Raw genomic sequence first — 25,564 nt, 5'->3', positions numbered from 1 at the left:
TGGTTGGGTTTCATGTCTACAGTAACCTGTGAGAAAGGGTTAATGCCTGTAAATAAACACATTGTGCTATTGGGTGACTCTCCAAACCTTTGCTTTTCACTTACAGCGTTCAGGGAAATGGATTCTGTCCTCAAGGCATCTGGGGATAGACTCTAGTGCAGTGGTGGCCAACGCGTGGCTCTTGAGCCACATGTGGCTCTTTCTTCTCACTGATGTGGCTCCTGACAGTCTGCACTCTACACACTTTGACACGTGGCCGTCTCCCACCTTGCAGGGATGCTGGGAGTGGAGGCAGGAGTGCCACGCCGGCACTACATCATGGCCACATTACCTGCCCTGTCTAGGACTCCTGCCATTGCCGTGAAGAAGTGGCACCTGTCTGGTCTCACTGTACGCTGTCACACTGTCATGCTACCAGTGACCGGAGAGGGGAGAGATAGAGGGAGAGGATGCTAAAAGACACAGAGTGAAGGGTGGGCAGGCTGAGAGGCAGAGGGAAGGGGGAACAGGCAGAGAGGCACAGACTGAAGGGGGAGCCGGCTGAGAGGCACATACTGAAGGGGGAGCCAGCTGAGAGGCACAGAGTGAAGGTGAAGCAGGCTGAGAGACGCACAGTGAAAAGGGAGCAGGCTGAGAGACACAGAATAAATGGGGGGCAGGCTGAGAGGCACAGAGTGAAGGAGGGCAGGCTGAGAGGCACAGAGTGAAGGGGAGACTGTGAGGCACAGAGTGAAGGGGGGAGGCTGTGTTGTTTCAGTGTATTATATGTGGATCTTTATTGTTTCAGTGTTTTTCGCTCCCCAGTGTGACTAAAAATGTGGGTGTGACACATGGTCATGCTCCTACAAACGTCATACCAAAGGCGGGCACACAACAATGGGGTGTGGCCTTGTGCCAGTTGGGCCATGCCCCACTTTCTGAATGCGCACCTTTGGTGTGAGCATAATACCGGCTCTTTGAGTTGACTACAGATATTTTTGCGCTCTTTCCCTCTGACTGGTTGGCCACCCCTGCTCTAGTGTTTGCTTATACTATGAAGGAATCCGGTTTGTGTGTCTTTCCTCTCGTCACATCGCTTGGCCCATCTAATGGCAGTCGTATTAAGACTGGATAATGTCAAAATTGACGTTAAAGACATTTTATGTGGAAACTTATTTTCTGAAATGTTCCTTGAAGGAGAAAAAAATAATGATTGCAGCTGTTCACTGAGTGGTGACCATGGCGTAGCAGGTTGATTTAATGTGTGGCACAGTGGCTAACATTGCCATTCCATAATACTGGGGCCACAAGCTTTATTCTGACCTTGGTAATATGTGTTGAGTTTTTATGTACTCGCCACGTTTGCGTAGGATTCCACGTGCCCCAGCTTTCTACCACAGGTCAAAAACCTGCTGGTTGGTAATTTTACTATTAACAAAATGAACTGCAATGTTTGTGTGGTTGAGAATGTAGACCGTAATCTCCACTGAGACATTGACTTGTATATTTAAAACAAGTACTGTATAACATGTTGCCACTATATAAATAAAGGTTACTAATCAGGGATCCAAATGAGGGGAAGATAACTTGTCTGGTAAACATGCAGTAGTACGGATGGTGTAATGGTTAGCATTACTGCCTCACAGCACTGAAGTCATGGGTTTGATTCCCACCACGGCCCTATCTGTGTAGAGTTTGTATATTGTCTCCCCGTTTTTGCATGGGTTTCCTCTGGGTACTCTGGTTTCCTCATGCAATCCAAAAATATACTGGTAGGTTAATTGGACCCCCCCACCCCCTCAAAAAGTAACTTAAGTGTGTGCATGGAAATATGTTTAGGGCAGACTAAATGGGCCAAGTGGTACTTACCTGCCGTTAAATTCTCTGTTTCTATGAAGTCTCGTACTTGTCGGTAGCTTTAGTTATCAGATCTGCCTGCTGCCACGTCTCAAAAACTAGAGACTGTCACATCTGCTAAAGTTTTCCCATGAAATTGTTCTATGTTTGCTCTATGTTCCATGTGGACTTAATTTGTTTATTTGGGTACGCTTATAAATTAGGGCGATATCTATCTAAGGATCAACCAAAAAATGTAAAACGCACTTTCTTGGTGGGACCACAATGGCGTTAAGTGTTGATGTGATCGTTTTTATTATTTGGGAATATTTGTGGTATCTAACATAACTGGACCATACAGAGATAACAACATGGTTTGTGTACAGTATAGTTCTAAAACGTTTCGTTCAGTGTGCAGATAGTGTGTGTTTTTTTTTTTTTAAATAAAGTTTTTACGTTCATGTCAATTTTGATAGCAATGATTCATTTACAAACTAGTTTTTTTGATAACTGACCATACGGTTTTGGTGAGTCTATCCAGCAGTTTACATTGGCGCAAAGGGATCTCTGAAGGGTATCGGGCAGCTACATGTGGTTGATGCAAATGTTTGTGAAATCCATATTTACCTTAAACTTCAATTCACTATTAAAATTGTATTCTGTATACACTTTTTTTGTTTTATGTAATGATGTGCTTATTATTATGGTTTTGTTTTGCATATACGTTTAATGTTGCAGCTTAAGAGACAGCAGTGAAACGTTAAGCTTTCTCTGCATATTTGTATTAATAGATATATTCAATTAGCAGTGATAATGGACTTTTCACGTGAAAAGTCCGGTTTTCGGGTGAAAAAACGGACTTTTCACGTGAAACGCAATTACAGCCTATTCAATTATCCTGGAAAATTTATCGGTGATCATTTTTTCACTAATTTTACTTCACCTTCTCTGAAGCAGGTGAAAAGTTGGGAAAAGTCACTATTTTAAGGTAAAAATGTTTGGATATGGTACAGAACTCCTGGGACACCCCCCTTAATGACTAATTAGGCACGTTGAAGTTTTTAATTATTTTTAATTGGCCAATAATGACATGTCATTTTTGGGGTGAAAAAGTTCAAAGTGATGGAAATTGGGGTTCAAGGTATGGGACAGGTATATTGGGGTGCTTTATGAGTGGGACAGGTGTTTTTAGGCTTGCAGATGGGAGTAATCAGTCTGTTTCCACTTTTTTTTAAAGTACCCTAAAATGACCCAAATATATACTTATACCCATTTTCATGTACCCCAAATTTAATGAGCGCATTTATTTTGCTCAAAAAAAATAGCTTTCTATCATTTTTTTGCATTTTAAAAAAATGCATATAACAGCCATTTCACACAATTTAAGTCCCCAAAAACGCTTTAATGTGATCTCTAACACACTTCTCTTCTGTTTTCCTATGTTAGTTTAGCATTTTTTGGGGTACAGGCTGATTTCCCCATTTTCACCTGCACTTTTCACTGCAAGAATTTTAACGTGAAACCCGGTCGGAATTGAATAGGTCGAAAAACGGAGCGTTTTCGCGGCAATTTTCGGCCGATTGCCGCGAAAAAATTTCGGCGCAAAATTGCCGCGAATTTGCGGATAATTGAATATCCCCCACAGTGTTGGAGGTGGCAGATTTCCTATTTGCTGGCTCACCAGTGAGTAATATTTAAGCACTCCCTTGAATATGTTTAAAGTATTGGCAAAAGTTCACATACAGTCAAATAGAACTTTTTGTCTTTAAGTATAAACTTAATTTTGCAATCTTGAGTGTTGGGTGGTCTTTGTAATTCTCTATACATGCTGGCATCCCACAATCTATAAAAAGTAGGCAGTGCAGAGTTTAGCCACAGAAATGTTCCTCTATCTTCAGGCTTGTGCTTCCAAATTGACAGAATGCTCCGATTAATTTTCTGAGTATTCGTATTGGTGGTGGTAGCAGCAGCAGTAGTTGTTGTTGTTGTTGTTGTTTTTATGGTGTCACAAGGGTTCCACAGCGCCTAATAAAGTACATAAACAAATAAAACAAGAAGCCAGCATCTTACAGTACAATGTAGGACAAATACATGATATATCAACGTTTCTGCATCAGTGAACATGACACTGAAATAAGCATCTCTGTGGCATTAACTGAGGGTTAGGTGCCGTGGTAGTGAATATGGAGAAGATGTAAGTATAGGTAAGAGAAGAAAAAGCACAGGAGGGCAGAGGGCCCTGCTAGTGAGAGCATACATTCTAAAGGGGAGGGGCAGACAGACGGGTGACACAGATGCAGTAGCACCTGGTGATGGATACTCGTGCTCCTGTCAAAACAGTTTGTTTAAGATTTTGGTGCCTTGTAGTTGTGTAGCTCTGACCTTGCTTTTGTACATCTTGCCTGTCTCCTGTGTACAACTGGGGAGATCTGGGAATTATCCCTATGTATCGCTTGTTCAATCCCTGGCTGGGTAAATTCTCCCAATCAGCCAGGCTATGTGTGTACCCAGCTGTGACCTCTTGTGAGGTGGGGGCAGCAGCAGGGGTCGGCGGCTCCTCTATGGGGATCGGGAGGTTGCATGTGCAGCACCTAAGATGCGACCTCCTGGTCTCAACCATTGCAGGAACGTTATAGGCAGTTGATCGGCTAACGCTCCTGCATTGGCACTACATACACACCTATACAATCAACGGTCGTTCACCCGATATCGGCAGAACGTAGTGTTCACTCTAGGTGTCTTTCACAGGGCGCTGCGCCCTGCCCCTTTTTTAGACACCTAAATGCCGCCCTGCCCGTTTGTGTGCGCCCTCCCGCCCCGCACTTTGCTGCCCGCCGGACCCCGCCACGCCGCCGGACACATTAAGCACACTGTCCCCAATGATTGCAAAGACCTGGGACTCAAGTTTCTAAAGTGGGAGGGTCCCCGGTGACGCGCTCCTCATTAGGCCAATCCCTAAGAGGGATTTTTGTATGTTTGCCTGATGCTGGTCCCGGGCTGAATGATGTAAAGAGGAGGTGGAGCCAGTTTCCCTTCCTCTTTGGCGCCTGGCTGCTTGCGGCAGGTGAGTGAAGGCTAGTGCCGAGTGCGGGTGATGGATGGGTTGCCACAGCGTCTATGGGGGGTGCTGGCGATGTGCAGGGATCGGCGTCTTCCGTGATCTAGTAGGTAAAGCTGGGCTTTGTGACTGGGGCTCCCCGCCGTGCTGTCTGAGGCGGTGGCCGCGCTGCCGCTCTTGCTTTGAGGTGTTCAACCCCTCGAAGCAAGAGCAGCAGCGCGGCCACCGCCTCAGACGGCACGGCGGGAAGCCCCAGTCACAAAGCCCAGCTTTACCCACTAGATCACGGAGGACGCCGATCCCTGCACGTGTGGTGCGTTCCCTGTCTGTGTCCGCTACGGCCCTGGGGGGGGGTGGATAAGGTGGTTACTGCAATGTGCTCTTACCTGGTGCAGTGTGCCTCAGTGCTCTTACCTGGTGCAGTGTGCCTCAGTGCTCTTACCTGGTGCAGTGTGCCTCAGTGCTCTTACCTGGTGCAGTGTGCCTCAGTGCTCTTACCTGGTGCAGTGTGCCTCAGTGCTCTTACCTGGCGCAGTGTGCTCTACCGGGCTCTGCCTGGCGCAGTGTGCTCTACCGGGCTCTGCCTGGCGCAGTGTGCTCTACCGGGCTCTGCCTGGCGCAGTGTGCATAACGTGCTCTGCCTGGTGCAGTGTGTATAGGAGGTTCTACCCGGTGCAGTGTGTATTAGCTGCACTACTGTGTGGTATAATGTGAATTGCCACTATTATGTGGTCATGCCCCTTCCCCACAAAAAACAACGCCCCTAAATGTTTGCACTTTCCATTCTTTAGCATGTGGGAATGGGAGGACCAAGCATTTTAGTATGTACCTAATTTTGCCCTTCTAACTGAAAAATGTGCCCTCCCGAATGAAAAATGTGCCCTCCCCGTGATCAGCACCCTGCCCTAAAAAAATCCTAGAGTGAACACTAAGAACGGGACGACTAGTGTGTAGGTGTGTACCCAGTTTTACGCTACAGAACTTCACAGCATAGTCAGGAATGTTGAGAGGCGCTGCCTCTTACCGCTGACTGCGGTATGCTCTGTGCTATGCCTAAGCCTCTGTAGGCAGGTGGAGTCTCGCCTGTTCCTTACTGAACGTGTACTGTACATATTGTCTAGTTTCTGCAGTTACTCTTAAGTAAGACGAAGTATAATGCAGTAGCGTCTTCTGTATGTGCTTAATGTGTTATCATGTTACTTAGGTTCTTATTTCTGCCCCAAAACCGTTGTCCTAACGTTTATAATGTTTTCATACTGTTGGCTATTTTTAGTGATTACTGTACTCTCGTTCGGAACTGTAGCACAACATTTAAACAGATGTGTTTTGAAAATGTAAATGTCCAAATTCTTTGGCTGTATCTCTGCAGTGACGGCTGCATTATTTATATCTGTCTTCTGCAAATAATTAATTCTCTGTTTTACATTCCTTGTATCTCGGCTGCATTCATCTTGTTTCTTTTATGCTGGATGAGAAAGTAAAGTGCTTTCATGCTTGTTCTCGGTGATCACACCAGGTTTAGTAATTATGTGGATCCCAATAACACCTACTGAAAATTGTGTCTACTTCATTGTTTATGGATCTCCACATAGGGGGTAATTCCAAGTTGATCACAGCAGGAATTTTTTTTAGCAGTTGGGCAAAACCATGTGCACTGCAGGGGGGGGGGCAGATATAACATGTGCAGAGAGAGTTAGATTTGGGTGTGGTGTGTTCAATCTGCAATCTAAATTGCAGTGTAAAAATAAAGCAGCCAGTATTTACCCTGCACAGAAACAAAATAACCCACCCAAATCTAACTCTCTCTGCACATGTTGTATCTGCCTCCCCTGCAGTGCACATGGTTTTGCCCAACTGCTAACAAAAATCCTGCTGCGATGAACTCAGAATTACCCCCATAATTCAGTATTCTGACCTCTCCGCGTGCCCCTTCAATGCTCCTCAGACTTACCCACATGCCACAATTGGTTACTAGATTTTATTTGTAACATGCACTAGGTAGGCTCCACCCAAACACAGTATTTGTATCCTTCAAGGAAACAGGGACCCTATAACTTCCTAGATCAGCACACTTTAGAACGGGTGTACTACGGTGTGCCGGGATCCCGACCGCCGGTATACCAGCAACAGGGCGAGCGCAAAAGAGCCCCTTGCGGGCACGGTGGCGCGCTATGTGCGCCACGCTATTTATTCTCCCTCCAGGGGTGTCGTGGACACTCCAAGAGGGGGAATAGTTGTCGGTATGCCGGCTGTCGGGATTCCTGCGCCGGGATCCCGACAGCCGGCATATCAAGTGCCACCCTTTAGAACAGCCATACACAATCTATTGCCTAGGGGCCACATGCGCCACTTGCCCTAATTTATATGCAGACTGGCAAACAAGCCTACATTTATTTACATGTTTGAAGCAAACAAAACAACAAAAGAACTTCCCAAATCTAATGTCGCAGGGAGCGTAGTTTATTCTGTTAGAGCCTCAGTTTTTTGTCTGTTTGATGACACCTGTACTGACCCTACAGTAGTGGTAGCTATATGAAGAGAGTACAGTGGCAGGTAGGATGTGTTGCCTCAGGGTAAAAGGTGAATGTGTTGCTACAGGGGATGGCCACACCCCTACTGGTGGTACATCCTGCTTTGCGGTATCTCCCACTGTCTCCATAGCGACCTTTTAACAATGCTGCAAGGCCTTTCCCACTAGTAGTAAATTGTACTGTATGTATTTTTAGATTTTTAAGCAAGTAACATTTTATTGTGGCCCCTTCAATGAGTGCGGTCTCCCAACATGGACCTCGGGCTGGAAAAGGCTGTGCACCACTGCTTCACAACAAGTGACCAGTTGCCTACTCCTCAGCAACCAACTAACTAAACTTGCATTCCTCAGTAGAACCCACTGTGAGTAGTGCTGCAACATAACTGTAGACTCACTCTGGTCACAGGTGCAACACTGAACGGTGCGGGAGCCCCAGGATTCTGTAGAGTAGAAGGGAAGGAGGACGGGAGAGAATACTCTTAAGGTGGGTACACACTTATAGATATATCTGCAGATCAATTGATCTGCAGATATATCTATGGACGGATCGGGCAGTGTGTTGAGCATACACACTGCCCGATCCGTCGGGGACTGACGTCATGAACTGGGCGGGCGTGTACAGCTGTCAATCACCACCGGCCGCCGCAGCATGTGTACGGGCGGTCGGCCGACCGCCCCGTACACACACAGCGACGCGCCAATATATCGGTAGATATATTGGTCGTCGGCTGTGCTGCGCGGCCGACGCGATACGTCTGTGAACGACGGAGTTCACAGACGTATCGGCCGTACGCACTGGCCGACGGTCCCGCGATATATCGTCCGTTCAAGAGAACGGCCGATATATATCGACCAGTGTGTACAAGCCTTTAGACCTTTCCTCTCCTTAATGGCAGTGATGATTATGGGCGAGGACTGCACGATATGACTGGCCAGAGCGCATGCTGTGGGATCTCTTATTTTTTTTTGCAACGCTCTCTACCATGGTCTCCCGTCAAAAGAATACCTCCGCTTACAGCTAGTACGAAATGCAGCTGCCAGGCTGTTAACCAGTCGGCCCGGTTGCAGCCACATAACACCCATTCTCTACTCCCACCACTGGCTGACTGTAAGATGGCAAATTTATTTCAAGATTGTCTTACTGACTTTCAAAGCCCTACATAGCCAGGGCCCCAGGTACCTGATGCAGCTTCTGATTCCATACTGCCCCGCTCGCTTACTGCGACCTGTAAGACTTTCAGCAGTACCTAGAATCTCCAGGAATTCATCTGGAGGTCAAGCTTTTATCCATGTGGCTCTTACTCTATGGAACGCTTATCTGCACAGTTCCAGAGGCCCACATTCTAGAATCCTTCAAAAACAGACTCAAGACTTTCCTCAGCATTTCCATAATGCCCCTTTAGTATCTCCATGCTCTGTGTATAGTATGAAAAGCTTTTCTGCACTTCATTGTTTTTGTACTGAATTATGTTCATTCTGTTAAGCACCTTGAGTCCATTGGAGAAAGAACACTTTATAAATATTATTAATTTTTATTTTTTTTGGTATCGGTCCCTCACGGCTGTAGCGTAACGTGTTGGTAAACTTTTAAGGACTGCCAAGCCTAAGAAGTGAAATGTTCATACATGCATATCTCCTAATATTTTGTATCCAGCGATCAGGAGGGTTGCTTGGTCACATCATGATGGAGACTTGGGGGTCGATTCAATTCACCGACAGTTGAATAGCGCCGGGAATTGGCTCCTTTTCAATACAGTGGCAAGTGACAGTCAATTGTCGGGAATTCTTCTCGCCCTTGGGGGATGAGAGAAGAAATCTGATAAAAGTGCTGCCGCAAAGCTGATTCTGGAGGGAATCAGCATCGCAGCAGGGAGTTAAGTCGGAGAACGTCCGTTCTCCCAACAAATCAACCTGTTAAGTCCGCGAGAACGGGCATTCGCCGACTTAATTTGAGCTGAATTGAACAGTGCTGGGAGCTAGTTCCCGGCGCTATTCAACTGTTGGTGAATTGAATCGACCCCATAGTCACGCCGTTAGGGCGTCTCAATAGCTAAGTCCACTCCAAACGCTCAGTCACACCAGTAGCAGGACCACTGAATTTAAAACTGCAATGGTTACAAATGCTAAATCAAGCTTGATTTGCATATGCTGCTATTGCCATTTTAAATCCAGCAGAGGAAGATGCAGATAATCATTTGCTTTGAAAACCGGTTTAGTAAATATTTCTCAAATGCTGAGACTAATGTTAGCACAACACTCAATCAATTAGCTGCGATAACAGTCAATTAAATTTTCCCGGATAATTGATCGGTGATCATTTTTATTTTTTATTTTTTTTCAAATTTCACTTCACCTTCTCTGAGCAGGTGAAAAGTTGTGAAAAATCCCTATTTTGAGGTAAAAATGTTTGGATATGGCACAGAACCCCTGGGACACCCCCCTTAATGACTAATTAGGCACGCTGAAGTTTTTAATTATTTTGAATTGGCCAATAATGACGTAATTCTTTTGGGTGAAAAAATACAAAGTGATGGAATTTGGGTCTTCAAGGTGTGGGACAGGTGTTTTTAGGCTTGCAGCTGGGAGTAATCGGTCTGTTTTCACTTTATTTTTAAAAGTACCCTAAAATGACCCATATATATACTTATACTAATTTTCATGTACTCCACATTTAATGAGAGCATTTATTTTGCACAAAAAAACTTGCATTCTATGGGGTCGATTCTATTCGGCAACTTAAGAATAGTGCCGGGAATTAGCTCCCGACGCTATTCAATTCAGCTGCTAGTGACCCGCAATTGTCGGGAATTCTTCTCTCATCCCCGCGGGATGAGAGAAGAAACCCGACAAAAGTGCTGCCTCGCGGCCGGCGCGAGGCTGATTCTGTCGGGAATCGGCATCGCCGCGGGTAGTTAAGTCGGAGAATGCCCGTTCTCCCGACAAAACTACCTGTTAAGTCGGCGAGAAAGGGACATCGCCGACTTAACTGGAGCTGAATTGAATAGCGTCGGGAGCTAATTCCCGGCGCTATTCTTAAGTTGACGAATAGAATCGACCCCTATATTTATTTATTTTTCTCTGACGTCCTAAGTGGATGCTGGGGACTCCGTCAGGACCATGGGGAATAGCGGCTCCGCAGGAGACAGGGCACAAAAGTAAAAGCTTTAGGATCAGGTGGTGTGCACTCGCTCCTCCCCCTATGACCCTCCTCCAAGCCTCTGTTAGATTTTTGTGCCCGGCCGAGAAGGGTGCAATCTAGGTGGCTCTCCTAAAGAGCTGCTTAGAGTAAAAGTTTTGTTAGGTTTTTTTATTTTCAGTGAGTCCTGCTGGCAACAGGCTCACTGCATCGAGGGACTTAGGGGAGAGAAGTGAACTCACCTGCGTGCAGGATGGATTGGCTTCTTAGGCTACTGGACACCATTAGCTCCAGAGGGAGTCGGAACACAGGTCTCACCCTGGGGTTCGTCCCGGAGCCGCGCCGCCGACCCCCTTGCAGATGCCGAAAAGTGAAGAGGTCCAGAAACCGGCGGCAGAAGACTTTTCAGTCTTCATAAGGTAGCGCACAGCACTGCAGCTGTGCGCCATTGTTGTCAGCACACTTCATAGCAGCGGTCACTGAGGGTGCAGGGCGTTGGGGGGGGCGCCCTGGGCAGCAATGATAGTACCTTATTCTGGCTAAAAATACATCACATATAGCCCCTGGGGGCTATATGGATGTATTTAACCCCTGCCAGGTCTCAGAAAAACGGGAGAAGAAGCCAGCCGAAAAGGGGGCGGGGCCTATTCTCCTCAGCACACAGCGCCATTTTCCCTCACAGAAATGCTGGTGGGAAGGCTCCCAGGCTCTCCCCTGCACTGCACTACAGAAACAGGGTTAAAACAGAGAGGGGGGGCACTTATTTGGCGATATGACTATATATATTAAAATGCTATAAGGGAAAAACACTTATATAAAGGTTGTCCCTGTATAATTATAGCGTTTTTGGTGTGTGCTGGCAAACTCTCCCTCTGTCTCCCCAAAGGACTAGTGGGGTCCTGTCCTCTATCAGAGCATTCCCTGTGTGTGTGCTGTGTCGGTACGTGTGTGTCGACATGTATGAGGACGATGTTGGTGAGGAGGCGGAGCAATTGCCTGTAATGGTGATGTCACTCTCTAGGGAGTCGACACCGGAATGGATGGCTTATTTAAGGAATTACGTGATAATGTCAACACGCTGCAAGGTCGGTTGACGACATGAGACGGCCGGCAAACCAATTAGTACCTGTCCAGGCGTCTCAAACACCGTCAGGGGCGTTAAAACGTCCTTTTACCTCAGTCGGTCGACACAGACATAGACACGGACACTGACTCCAGTGTCGACGGTGAAGAAAAAAACGTATTTTCCTTTAGGGCCACACGTTACTTGTTAAGGGCAATGAAGGAGATGTTACATATTTCTGATACTACAAGTACCACAAAAAAGGGTATTATGTGGAGTGTGAAAAAACTACATGTGGTTTTTCCTGAATCAGATAAATTAAATGAAGTGTGTGATGATGCGTGGGTTTCCCCCGATAGAAAATTTTTGGCGGTATACCCTTTCCCGCCAGAAGTTATGGCGTGTTGGGAAACACCCCTTAGGGTGGATAAGGCGCTCACACGCTTATCAAAACAAGTGGCGTTATACTGCGACCAGCGATCGCCTCAGCCTGGATGGGCAGCGCTGGGGTGGCTTGGTCGGATTCCCTGACTGGAAATATTGATACCCTTGACAGGGACAGTATTTTATTGACTATAGAGCATTTAAAGGATGCATTTCTATATATGCGAGATGCACAGAGGGATATTTGCACTCTGGCATCAAGAGTAAGTGCGATGTCCATATCTGCCAGAAGATGTTTATGGACACGACAGTGGTCAGGTGATGCAGATTCCAAACGGCACATGGAAGTATTGCCGTATAAAGGGGAGGAGTTATTTGGGGTCGGTCCATCGGATCTGGTGGCCACGGCAACAGCTGGAAAATCCACCTTTTTTACCCCAAGTCACATCTCTGCAGAAAAAGACATCGTCTTTTCAGCCTCAGTCCTTTCGTCCCCATAAGGGAAAAAGACTGCAGCAGGCAGCCCATTCCCAGGAACAGAAGCCTTCCACCGCTTCTGCCAAGTCCTCAGCATGACGCTGGGGCCGTACAAACAGGTGCGGTGGGGGGTCGTCTCAAGAGTTTCAGCACGCAGGGGGCTCACTCGCAAGTGGACCCCTGGATCCTACAAGTAGTATCCCAGGGGTACAGATTGGAAATTCGAGACATCTCCCCCTCGCAGGTTCCTGAAGTTTGCTTTACCAACGTCTCCCTCCGACAGGGAGGCAGTATTGGAAACAATTCACAAGCTGTATTCCCAGCAGGTGATAATCAAAGTACCCCTCCTACAACAAGGAAAGGGGTATTATTCCACACTATATTGTGGTACTGAAGCCAGACGGCTCGGTGAGACCTATTCTAAATCTGAAATATTTGAACACTTACATACAAAGGTTCAAATCAAGATGGAGTCACTCAGAGCAGTGATAGCGAACCAGGAAGAAGGGGACTATATGGTGTCCCTGGACATCAAGGATGCTTACCTCCATGTCCCAATTTGCCCTTCTCACCAAGGGTACCTCAGGTTCGTGGTACAAAACTGTCACTGTCAGTTTCAGACGCTGCCGTTTGGATTGTCCACGGCACCCCGGGTCTTTACCAAGGTAATGGCCGAAATGATGATTCTTCTTCAAAGAAAAGGCGTCTTAATTATCCCTTACTTGGACGATCTCCTGATAAGGGCAAGGTCCAGAGAACAGTTGGAGGTCGGAGTAGCACTATCTCAAGTAGTTCTACGACAGCACGGGTGGATTCTAAATATTCCAAAATCGCAGCTGTCTCCGACGACACGTCTGCTGTTCCTAGGGATGATTCTGGACACAGTCCAGAAAAAGGTGTTTCTCCCGGAGGAGAAAGCCAGGGAGTTATCCGAGCTAGTCAGGAACCTCCTAAAACCAGGAAAAGTGTCAGTGCATCATTGCACAAGGGTCCTGGGAAAAATGGTGGCTTCTTACGAAGCGATTCCATTCGGCAGATTTCACGCAAGAACTTTTCAGTGGGATCTGCTGGAAAAATGGTCCGGATCGCATCTTCAGATGCATCAGCGGATAACCCTGTCTCCAAGGACAAGGGTGTCTCTTCTGTGGTGGCTGCAGAGTGCTCATCTACTAAAGGGCCACAGATTCGGCATTCAGGACTGGGTCCTGGTGACCACGGATGCCAGCCTGAAAGGCTGGGGAGCAGTCACACAAGGAAAAAATTTCCAGGGAGTGTGATCAAGTCTGGAGACTTCTCTCCACATAAATATACTGGAGCTAAGAGCAATTTACAATGCTCTAAGCTTAGCAAGACCTCTGCTTCAAGGTCAGCCGGTATTGATCCAGTGGGACAACATCACGGCAGTCGCCCACGTAAACAGACAGGGCGGCACAAGAAGCAGGAGGACAATGGCAGAAACTGCAGGGATTCTTCGCTGGGCGGAAAATCATGTGATAGCACTGTCAGCAGTGTTCATTCCGGGAGTGGACAACTGGGAAGCAGACTTCCTCAGCACGACCTCCACCCGGGATTCATCGGGAAGTCTTCCACATGATTGTGAACCGTTGGGAAAGACCAAAGGTGGACATGATGGCGTCCCGCCTGAACAAAAAACTGGACAGGTATTGTGCCAGGTCAAGAGACCCTCAGGCAATAGCTGTGGACGTTCTGGTAACACCGTGGGTGTACCAGTCGGTGTATGTGTTCCCTCCTCTGCTTCTCATACCTAAGGTACTGAGAATTATAAGACGTAGAGGAGTAAGAACTATACTCGTGGCTCCGGATTGGCCAAGAAGGACTTGGTACCCGGAACTTCAAGAGATGCTCACAGAGGACTCATGGCCTCTGCCGCTAAGAAGGGACTTGCTTCAGCAAGTACCATGTCTGTTCCAAGACTTACCGCGGCTGCGTTTGACGGCATGGCGGTTGAACGCCGGATCCTAAGGGAAAAAGGCATTCCGGAAGAGGTCATTCCTACCCTGGTCAAAGCCAGGAAGGAGGTGACCGCACAACATTATCACCACATGTGGCGAAAATATGTTGCGTGGTGTGAGGCCAGGAAGGCCCCACGAAGAAATTTCAACTCGGTCGATTCCTGCATTTCCTGCAAACAGGAGTGTCTATGGGCCTCAAATTGGGGTCCATTAAGGTTCAAATTTCGGCCCTGTCGATTTTCTTCCAGAAAGAATTGGCTTCAGTTCCTGAAGTCCAGAAGTTTGTCAAGGGAGTACTGCATATACAACCCCCTTTTGTGCCTCCAGTGGCACTGTGGGATCTCAACGTAGTTCTGGGATTCCTCAAATCACATTGGTTTAAACCGCTCAAATCTGTGGATTTGAAATATCTCACATGGAAAGTGACCATGATGTTGGCCCTGGCCTCGGCCAGGCGAGTGTCAGAATTGGCGGCTTTGTCTCACAAAAGCCCATATCTGATTGTCCATTCGGACAGGGCAGAGCTGCGGACTCGTCCCCAGTTTCTCCCTAAGGTGGTGTCAGCGTTTCACCTGAACCAGCTTATTGTGGTACCTGCGGCTACTAGGGACTTGGAGGACTCCAAGTTGCTAGATGTTGTCAGGGCCCTGAAAATATAGATTTCCAGGATGGCTGGAGTCAGGAAAACTGACTTGCTGTTATCCTGTATGCACCCAACAAACTGGGTGCTCTTGCTTCTAAGCAGACGATTGCTAGTTGGATGTGTAGTACAATTCAGCTTGCACATTCTGTGGCAGGCCTGCCACAGCCAAAATATGTAAATGCCCATTCCACAAGGAAGGTGGGCTCATCTTGGGCGGCTGCCCGAGGGGTCTCGGCTTTACAACTTTGCCGAGCTGCTACTTGGTCAGGGGCACACCCTGGCTGAGGAGGACCTGGAGTTCTCTCACTCGGTGCTGCAGAGTCATCCGCACTCTCCCGCCCGTTTGGGAGCTTTGGTATAATCCCCATGGTCCTGACGGAGTCCCCAGCATCCACTTAGGACGTCGGAGAAAATAAGAATTTACTTACCGATAATTCTATTTCTCGTAGTCCGTAGTGGATGCTGGGCGCCCATCCCAAGTGCGGATTGTCTGCAATACTTGTACATAGTTATTGTTACAAAAATCGGGTTATTATTGTTGTGAGCCATCTTTTCAGAGGCTCCGCTGTTATCATGCTGTTAACTGGGTTCAGATCACAGGTTGTACAGTGTGATTGGTGTGGCTGGTATGAGTCTTACCCGGGATTCAAAATCCTTCCTTATTGTGTACGCTCGTCCGGGCACAGTATCCTAACTGAGGCTTGGAGGAGGGTCATAGGGGGAGGAGCCAGTGCACACCACCTGATCCTAAAGCTTTTACTTTTGTGCCCTGTCTCCTGCGGAGCCGCTATTCCCCATGGTCCTGACGGAGTCCCCAGCATCCACTACGGACTACGAGAAATAGAATTATCGGTAAGTAAATTCTTATTTTTGCATTTTTATGAAAATGCATATAACATCCATTTCACACACTTTAAGGGGTATATGCAATTCCGGGCGAATTGCGGCTTTTTTTCGCCCGTTTTTAAATTCGACACAAATCGACCGTCGAATTCCGGCCGGCGGGTGCCGGAATTCGACCTATTCAATAAAAAACGGATTAGACAGTCCCGCTGTCGAAAAACGGACCAATTGACTGATAAGTGCGTCCTGGATTCGACTTTTCGGACGGCACAAAAATGGTTAAAAAACACTGAAAAAAATTGCGTGGGGTCCCCCCTCCTAAGCATAACCAGCCTCGGGCTCTTTGAGCCAGTCCTGGTTGTAAAAATACGGGGAAAAATTGACATGGGATCCCCCGTATTTTTAGAACCAGCACCGGGCTCTGCGTCCGGTCCTGGTGCAAAAAATACGGGGGACAAAAAGCGTAGGGGTCCCCCGTATTTTTAACACCAGCACCGGGCTCCACTAGCTGGAGAGATAATGCCACAGCCGGGGGACACTTTTTTATACCAGTCCCTGCGGCCGTGGCATTAAATCCCCAACTAGTCACCCCTGGCCGAGGTACCCTGGAGGAGTGGGGACCCCTTAAATCAAGGGGTCCCCCCTCCAGCCACCCAAGGGCCAGGGGTGAAGCCAGAGGCTGTCTCCTCCCCCCCCCCCCCCCCCCATCCATGGCCTGCGGATGGGGGGCTGATAGCCTTGTGTAAAATGAAAGAATATTGGTTTTTGCAGAAGAACTACAAGTCCCAGCAAGCCTCCCCCGCAAGCTGGTACTTGGAGAACCACAAGTACCAGCATTCGGGGGGTAAAACGGGCCCGCTGGTACCTGTAGTTCTACTACAAAAAAAATACCCAAATAAAAACAGGACACGCACACCGTGAAAGTACAACTTTATTACATACATGCCGACACACACATACTTACCTATGTTGACCTTACCTATGTTGACACGCTGACTCTGGCCACGTCTCCAAGTAGAATCCGGGGTACCTGAAAATAAAATTATACTCTCCTAAATTCAGTGTGTCCTGTTCTTTTTTTTTTTTTTTTTTTTGTAATCCATGTACTTGGCAAAAAAACAAACCGCATTTACCCGGACCACGCACTGAAAGGAGTCCCATTATTTACACATGGGACCCCTTTCCCCGAATGCTGAGAACCCCCGTGACTCCTGTCACAGAGGGTCCCTTCAGCCAATCAGGGAGCGCCACGTCGTGACCTCACCGCTGACCGCAAAGTTCCCACCATTGAAGATAATAGTGCGGCTGTGCGATGCGCTGTCTGTCAGCTCAGACGCGCAAAGCCAATCAGGAGAGTGCCACGACGTGGCGCTCCCTGATTGGCTGAAGGGACCCTCTGTGACAGGAGTAACGGGGGGTCTCAGCATTCAGGGAAAGGGGTCCCATGTGTAAACATGGGACCACTTTCAGTTCGTGGATCGGGTATGCGGTTTGTTTTTTTGCCAAGTACGTGGATTACAAAAAAAAGAACAGGACACACTGGATTTAGGTGAGTATAATTTTATTTTCAGGTACCCCGGATTCTACTTGGAGACGTGGCCAGAGTCGGCGTGTCAACATAGGTATGTGTGTCGGCATGTATGTAATAAAGTTGTACTTTCACGGTGTGCGTGTTCTGTTTTTATTTGGGCATTTTTTTGCAGAAGAACTACAGGTACCAGCGGGCCTGTTTTACCCCCGCATGCTGGTACTTGTGGTTCTCCAAGTACCAGCTTGCGGGGGAGGCTTGCTGGGACTTGTAGTTCTTCTGCAAAAACCAATATTCTTTCATTTTACACAAGGCTATCAGCCCCCCATCCGCAGCCCATGGATTGGGGGGACAGCCTCGGGCATCACCCCTGGCCCTTTGGTGGCTGGAGGGGGGAGATCCCTGGCCAGTTGGGGATTTAATGCCACGGCCGCAGGGACCGGTATAAAAGTGTCCCCCGGCTGTGGCATTATCTCTCCAGCTAGTGGAGCCCGGTGCTGGTGTTAAAAATACGGGGGACCCCTACGCTTTTTGTCCCCCGTATTTTTTGCACCAGGACCGGACGCAGAGCCTGGTGCTGGTTCTAAAAATACGGGGGATCCCCAGTCAATTCCCCCCCCACCCGTATTTTTACAACCAGGACCGGCTCAAAGAGCCTGAGGCTGGTTATGCTTACCCACACATTTTTTTTTCTGAATTTTAACCCATTCCCACCCCTTCCCACTGAAAACCATGCTCTCTCAATTTTAGTCAGTTAAAAAAAAAAAATCTTATTTCAAAAAATATATAAATAATAGTTGTAAATCCTAATAGACAAACCAAGTACCTAATCCCTTCTAATATAAATAGATATGCTATTAGCAATCAAAAAAACATGTTTTAAATTGTTTTTATTAGATTCCGCCAGCAAAGTGAGTCGGAATGAAATTTATGAAATTACTGTAGAAAAGCACTATTGTCGAATCGACATTCTTCAATTGAATATACTTTTGTCGAAAAGACGCATTTTTACCGTTGCAGACATGTCGAATTTGTCAACTGTTGAATTTGAAAAGTCGAATCTGAAAAGTCATTTTTTTTTTTGTCAAAGTACTGTATTGCATTGTCGAATATTTTTTTGTGTGTCAAATGCCCCGTTTTTCGACATTTGCGGCAATTCGACCGCAATTGCATATACCCCTAAATCCCCAACAACTCTTTAATGTGATCTCGAATACACTTCTCTGCTGTTATCCTATGTTTAGCATTTTTTGGGGTACAAGCTGACTTTTTCCCATTTTCACCTACACTTTTCACTGCAAAAATTTTCACGTGAAACATGTTTGGAATTGAATAGGTCGAAAAACGGGAGCACGCATACCCGAGGAAAGCCGTTTTTGCGGCAAACTTCGTCCGATTGCCATGTTCCTCTCCTGCCCCTCTCCCATCTGATAGAAAGTAATGAAATAACTTTCCTGCACCCATGAGGGTAAATTTACTAAGATGGGAGTTCTAATTAAGATGGGATGTTGCCCATAGCGAACAGTCAGATTCCAGGTATTATCTTCTAGAAGGTGCTAGATAAATGAGAAGTAGAAGCTGATTGGTTGCTATGGGCAACATTCCATCTTAAATAGAACTCCCATCTTAGTAAATTCACCCCATGGATTGGTGAGCTCCTTCTGTGAACTGTCAGCTGAGGTGCAGTGAAAATTCCAGCATATCAGTTAACCGGATCACACAAGGAACCAATACCCCTTTCAGACATAGGACCCGGGAATTTCCCTGCTTCAGACCCTGGATTTTCACCTCTGAAAAATCCCAGGTTTTTGCTTGGACCCCCTTGCATACTAAACCTGAGACCTGGGAAACTCCCGGGTCGACCCCTTTCAGACATAAGCCTGGCAGCCAGGTCAGACCAGGCTACTCTCATGTTACATGTCTTACACACACTCACTCACTCACTCACTCTTGTATATTTACACACGCGTCTTACACATACACATACACATGCCAAAATAATATACACTCACTCACTCACTCACTCACTCCAACAGGCCGCCTCTCTGTTTTTTTGCTGTGCCGGCTGCTTCTACTACTCACAGCAGCATAGACCACAGCAGCCAGCGCACGCCACCTCTTTTCGCCGGCCTCCTCCAGCCAGCCCCGCCAATCAGGTGTGACCTGGGAACAAATTCCCGGGGTGCACCTTTCAGACCTAAGCCGGGTTGTCTTCCCGGGACTTGAGCCCCGGAAAAAACCCTGGTCAATTGCAGGGTTGGCGACCCGGATCACGTTCCCGGGTCGGTGCCTTTCAGACATACCAAATTCCCGGGTTTATGCGCGTTCATGTGCAAAATCCTGGGAATTTGGAGCATGTCTGAAAGGGGTATTACTGATTCCTAGGTGCAGGTAAGTTGTGTGTTTCTACTATAACTGTGATCTCTGATCAGCGTGTGGTCTATCTGACAGCTAATCACAGAAGCAGATTCTGCAGGAAGGGCAGAGCGGGAGAAAGGGGATGCTTCTATAATGCCATCTGAAGATGGTGTTACTTTCTTAAGGCTCCATCCGGTATAATTTTACATTTTGATTTCAGTAAATCTGAAACCTGACAATATACAGACTAAAAATATGTGAATTAGACATGCAAAGTACCTTAAATAAGGAGCCAGACACAAGATTTGACAGAAAATATAATCCACATTTTTTTTGACAAGAGAAACCGGTTAAATTATGGAAAAAATACGAGCGATCTGGTGGCAACCAGTGAGAAACGGCACTAAATCACAGACATCCAATCACCCAACATTCACTGGTGAACCACCCTCCCCTAGAAGCATTTTATGTTTCACCTGTCCGGTAGGCAGGTAATAAAGCAAAACCCCCAAACTCTGGGCTTTAGTGATCTATACTGCCCGAATGTTAGGTCATAAATGTTCAGAGAATAATTATGTTGCTGTTGGCATGCCGTTATATACACCTGTGTATCATGCCTGAAGTCCCTGTTTGGGAACTATAAATAGCAGATAGTGGTACAGGTTGAGTATCCCTTATCCAAAATGCTTGGGACCAGAGGTATTTTGGATATGGGATTTTTCCGTATTTTGGAATAATTGCATACCATAATGAGATATCATGGTGATGGGACCTAAATCTAAGCACAGAATGCATTTATGTTTCATATACACCTTACACACACAGCCTGAAGGTAATTTTAGCCAATATTTTTTATAACTTTGTGCATTAAACAAAGTGTGTATACATTCACACAATTCATTTATGTTTCATATACACCTTATGCACACAGCCTGAAGGTCATTTAATACAATATTTTTAATAACTTTGTGTATTAAACAAAGTTTGTGTACATTGAGCCATCAAAAAACAAAGGTTTCACTATCCCACTCTCACTCAAAAAAGTCCGTATTTCGGAATATTCCGTATTTCGGAATATTTGGATATGGGATACTCAACCTGTAATGTATTCTTTGGCATATCATTATTAAATGCTGTATGGGCGAGATTTAATTTTCACCCTGCCGCTACCACTAGGGGGTGCCAAATAAAGCAATTCAAATTCAACTGTTGCTCTGTATAGACACCGGTTAGTTGTGAGGGAGACCTTTCTTCTCGCTGCCTCCTGAGGTGCGAGGAATGTGTGCAAAGTCCGGGGTTTGGACGCCATAACTGCTGCTTTAGACTGGTTTAGCCACTTTGCTAAATCCTGTGCTATTGGGCGCATAAATACTAATGGAGGCAACTAATGAAGTGCTCTGTTGGTGCCTATTTGTTTAGACGCCCAGCAGGGTGCACCACAAACAACTGATTTGCCCCCAAGTGTCAATAAACTTAAGTTCTAGGCTAGCAGGGAATGCATGGATAGAGGTTCCCGACCCCTTGCAAACCTTGGCACACATCTGGATTTGTGTCATAAGTTCTGCTGAAGAAATTACATGAGAGGATGTGGAACAGCTTGATTTCCAAAGAGTCTCTGGAGCAGCTTCTTTATATACCCAGACCTTTTATTCTGCTGCACTCTGGTGTACTAGGTAATGCAGACCAGAGAAGGCCGCAGGGCATCTGTTATTACTAGGAGCTGCTCCATTGTTAAGGAGGGGAATTCAATGGGGAGCGAGGTTTGGGATGCCGGCGGCCCCCCTACCCCATAAAAGGATTACTCTTTATTTCGAAAATGCAAATAAGTGTACTCTCCAACTTCTATCACATTGGCAGTAGTCTGGTTATGTCCTTACATCTTATTTATATAATTTATAAGACATAGGACAGTTTGTGTGGCACACATTCTTTATAATATATATTTTTTGTAATTGCAGCATCAATAAATATGGATACTGTAGTGTGCTGCTTTTTTTTTTTTTTTTTTTTCTTTTCCCATAGTTATATCACTTATCTGAGGGAATATATATTTTAAATTTTTTGAGTCTTTTTTTTAATTTTTTTTATTCCATTAAAGCTCTGTTATTGTGGGGTTTCTCTACCATAGGGAAAGTGTCATCTTGCAGACAGAATTGAAAGACTGATTGTCACTTAGATGAATAGTAAGCATCCCTCCTTGTAGACTGAAGCGTATTAGTATGAGGGCTGTGTCAGATTGGCGGATTTCTGTCTTCTTGTAGTTGGAGCCTAATATTCTCTCCTTGAAAGCATCTGACTTTTAAAAATGATTTGAGCTGCTTAATTTCCGAGTGACATGCTCTTATTATTCTCCTAATGCAGCGTTTCACAATCACTAGTGTCAGTCTGCCCTATGAAAGCATTCTTTTCTATGGGACATTGTTTAGCTGCAAATTCGCCGTGAGAGTGTGGCTTATGTGGCAGCATTTACAGTCCAATTTTACTAGTTACCACGGGTTGTGTGCAATGGAAGAAGATGGATATTTGAGTAGCTCGACGCATAGTTTACTGCCTTTAAAACCTGTGATCCTAGAAACATAGAATTTGACGGCAGATAAGAACCACTTGGCCCATCTAGTCTGCCCCTTTATTTAAGCTGTCTGTTTATTTATAAGTTCTGTTTATTTATAAGTTAACGCTTGAGTAGTGTCTTTTAAAAAAAAAATTGTATAATGTTTTTTATGGAAAAAAACGAAACAACGGAGGAATCACAGTTCAAACAATCCATGTAAGCAGACAATCTGGAAAAATGCAGACTCGACACAGCGAGAAACAATAATGTTTGTTATATGGGATACTTTCTAAAATCAAAAGAAGCATGCACGCATCCGCAAGCATACATCTTTTGTCACATTGACCCGTAAACCTCCCAAGAAGTTAATATAATCACAATAAAATCAAATTTATCAGGGAGAATGAGAAAGGGAAGAAACAGGAAAGGACGAAAACAGAGAGAAAAAATTGTGCTGATCCGGGGACAGTACAATGAGAGAGGTTAAAGCGGTCTAAAATAAGCTATGTCAATTTGAGACAGTCATCAAGGAAATATGGGGGTATATGCTATTGCCGGCGAATCGCGGCAATTTTTCGCCCGTTTTTTAATTCGACACAATTCGACTGTCGAATTCCGGCAAGTGGGTGCCGGAATTCAACATATTCAATAAATAACGGATTTGACAGTCCCGCTGTCGAAAAACGGCCGATTTGACGGATTTTGATTTGATTTAAAAAAAAAAAAAGTGGGAAAAAACCCGAAAAAAAAATTGCGTGGTGTCCCCCCTTCAAAGCATAACCAGCCTCGGGCTCTTCGAGCCGGTCCTGGTTCTAAAAATCCGGGGAAAAACTGACAGGGGATCCCCCGTGTTTTTAAAACCAGCATCGGGCTCTGCGCTTGGTGCTGGTGCAAAAAATACGGGGGACAAAAAGAGTAGGGGTCCCCCGTATTTTTTACACCAGCATCGGGCTCCACTAGCTGGGTAGATAATGCCACAGCCGGGGGTCACTTTTATACTGCGGCCGTGGCATTAAATACGCAACTAGTCACACCTGGCCGGGATACCCTGGAGGAGTGGAGACCCCTTCAATCAAGGGGTCCCCCCTTAGCCACCCAAGGGCCAGGGGTGAAGCCGGAGGCTGCCCCCCCCATCCAAGAGCTGCGGATGGGGGGCTGATAGCCTTTTGAAAATTGAAAGAATATTGTTTTTTCCCAGTAGTACTACAAGTCCCAGCAAGCCTCCCCCGCAAGCTGGTACTTGGAGAACCACAAGTACCAGCATGCAGGAGAAAAACGGGCCCGCTGGTACCCGTAGTTCTACTGGAAAAAAAATACCCAAATAAAAACAGGAGACACACACCGTGAAAGTAAAACTTTATTTCACACCTGCCGACACACGCATACTTACCTATGTTGACCCGCCGACTGGCACGTCTCCAATGTCGCCGACGATCCGGGGTACCTGTGAATAAAATTATACTCACCTGATCCAGTGTCCAGATTATAATCCACGTACTTGGCAAAAAAAAAAAAACTGAACACCCGGACCAGGCGGACTGAAAGGGGTCCCGCTGACCGCAAAGTTCCCACCATTGAAACAAATGGAGGGAGCTGTGCGATGCGCTGTCTGCCAGCTCAGACGCGCATACAGCCAATCAGGAGAGTGCCACGAAGTGGCACTTCCTGATTGGCTGAAGGGACCTTTCTGTGACAGGAGTCACGGGGGGTCTCTGCATTCGGGGAAAGGGGTCCCATGTGTAAACATGGGACCCCTTTCAGTCCGCCTGGTCCGGGTGTTCGTTTTTTTTTTTTTAGCCAAGTACGTGGATTATAATCTGGACACTGGATCAGGTGAGTATAATTTTATTCACAGGTACCCCGGATCGTCGGCGACATTGGAGACGTGCCTGTCGGCGGGTCAACATAGGTAAGTATGCGTGTGTCGGCAGGTGTGAAATAAAGTTTTACTTTCACGGTGTGTGTCTCCTGTTTTTTTATTTGGGTATTTTTTTCCCAGTAGAACTACAGGTACCAGCGGGCCCGTTTTTCTCCCGCATGCTGGTACTTGTTGTTCTCCAAGTACCAGCTTGCGGGGGAGGCTTGCTGGGACTTGTAGTACTACTGGAAAAAACAATATTCTTTCAATTTTCAAAAGGCTATCAGCCCCCCATCCGCAGCCCTTGGATGGGGGGGGACAGCCTCGGGCTTCACCCCTGGCCCTTGGGTGGCTGGGGGGGACCCCTTGATTGAAGGGGTCCCCACTCCTCCAGGGTACCCCGGCCAGGTGTGACTAGTTGCGTATTTAATGCCACGGCCGCAGGGCGCTGTATAAAAGTGACCCCCGGCTGTGGCATTATCTACCCAGCTAGTGGAGCCCGATGCTGGTGTAAAAAATACGGGGGACCCCTACTCTTTTTGTCCCCCGTATTTTTTGCACCAGGCGCAGAGCCCGGTGCTGGTTTTAAAAATACGGGGGATCCCCTGTCAGTTTTTCCCCCGGATTTTTAGAACCGGGACCGGCTCGAAGAGCCCGAGGCTGCTTATGCTTTGGAGGTGGGACCCCACGCATTTTTTTTTCTGATTTTACTCCACTCCATTTAAAATAAAAAAATAAAAAAAATAAATATATAATATATATATATATATATATATATATATATATATATATATATATATATATATATATATATATATATATATATATAAAATATATATATATAAAATATATATATATATATAATATATATATATATATATATATATATATATATATATATTTTTTTTTTTTTATATATATATAAATAATACTTGTGCCTCCTAAATAGACAAACCATGTACCTAATCCCTTCTAATATAAATAGATATGCTATTACCAATAAAAAAAAAACTAAAAAAAAACTTGTTTTTAATTTTTTTTATTAGATTCCGCCAGCAAAGTGTGGCGGATTGAAAATGACTAATTTACTGTCTAAAAGCACTGTTGTTGAATTTACAATCTTCAATTGAATATACTTTTGTCGAATTGCCGCATTTGTACCTTTGCAGAAATGACGAATTTGACAAATGTCGAATTTTGAAAGTCCGTTTTTTTTACGAAAAGTACTGAATTGCATTGTCGAATTTTTTTTTTGGGGGCGAAAATGTCCCGTTTTTCGACATTTTCGGGAATTCGACCGCAATTGCATATACCTAAATGGTCTTTGTAGGCTTTTGAGGCTTTTGT

The 25,564-nt window shown here is 46.0% G+C and overlaps 1 protein-coding gene across 4 annotated transcripts in view; it reads left to right on the top strand.

Annotated features, from left to right (window-relative positions):
• The window catches only part of INPP5A (inositol polyphosphate-5-phosphatase A), a 911,370-nt gene that overhangs the window by 74,098 nt on the left and 811,708 nt on the right, over positions 1–25,564 (top strand). The gene's annotated exons all lie outside the window — the stretch shown is intronic.

The sequence above is a fragment of the Pseudophryne corroboree genome, chromosome 3 (genome assembly GCF_028390025.1).
Source record: "Pseudophryne corroboree isolate aPseCor3 chromosome 3, aPseCor3.hap2, whole genome shotgun sequence".
In the NCBI taxonomy this organism is placed as follows: Eukaryota; Metazoa; Chordata; class Amphibia; order Anura; family Myobatrachidae; genus Pseudophryne; species Pseudophryne corroboree.
The sequence above is the reverse complement of the archived record's forward strand: the minus strand, read 5'-3'. Positions and strand labels throughout refer to the sequence as shown.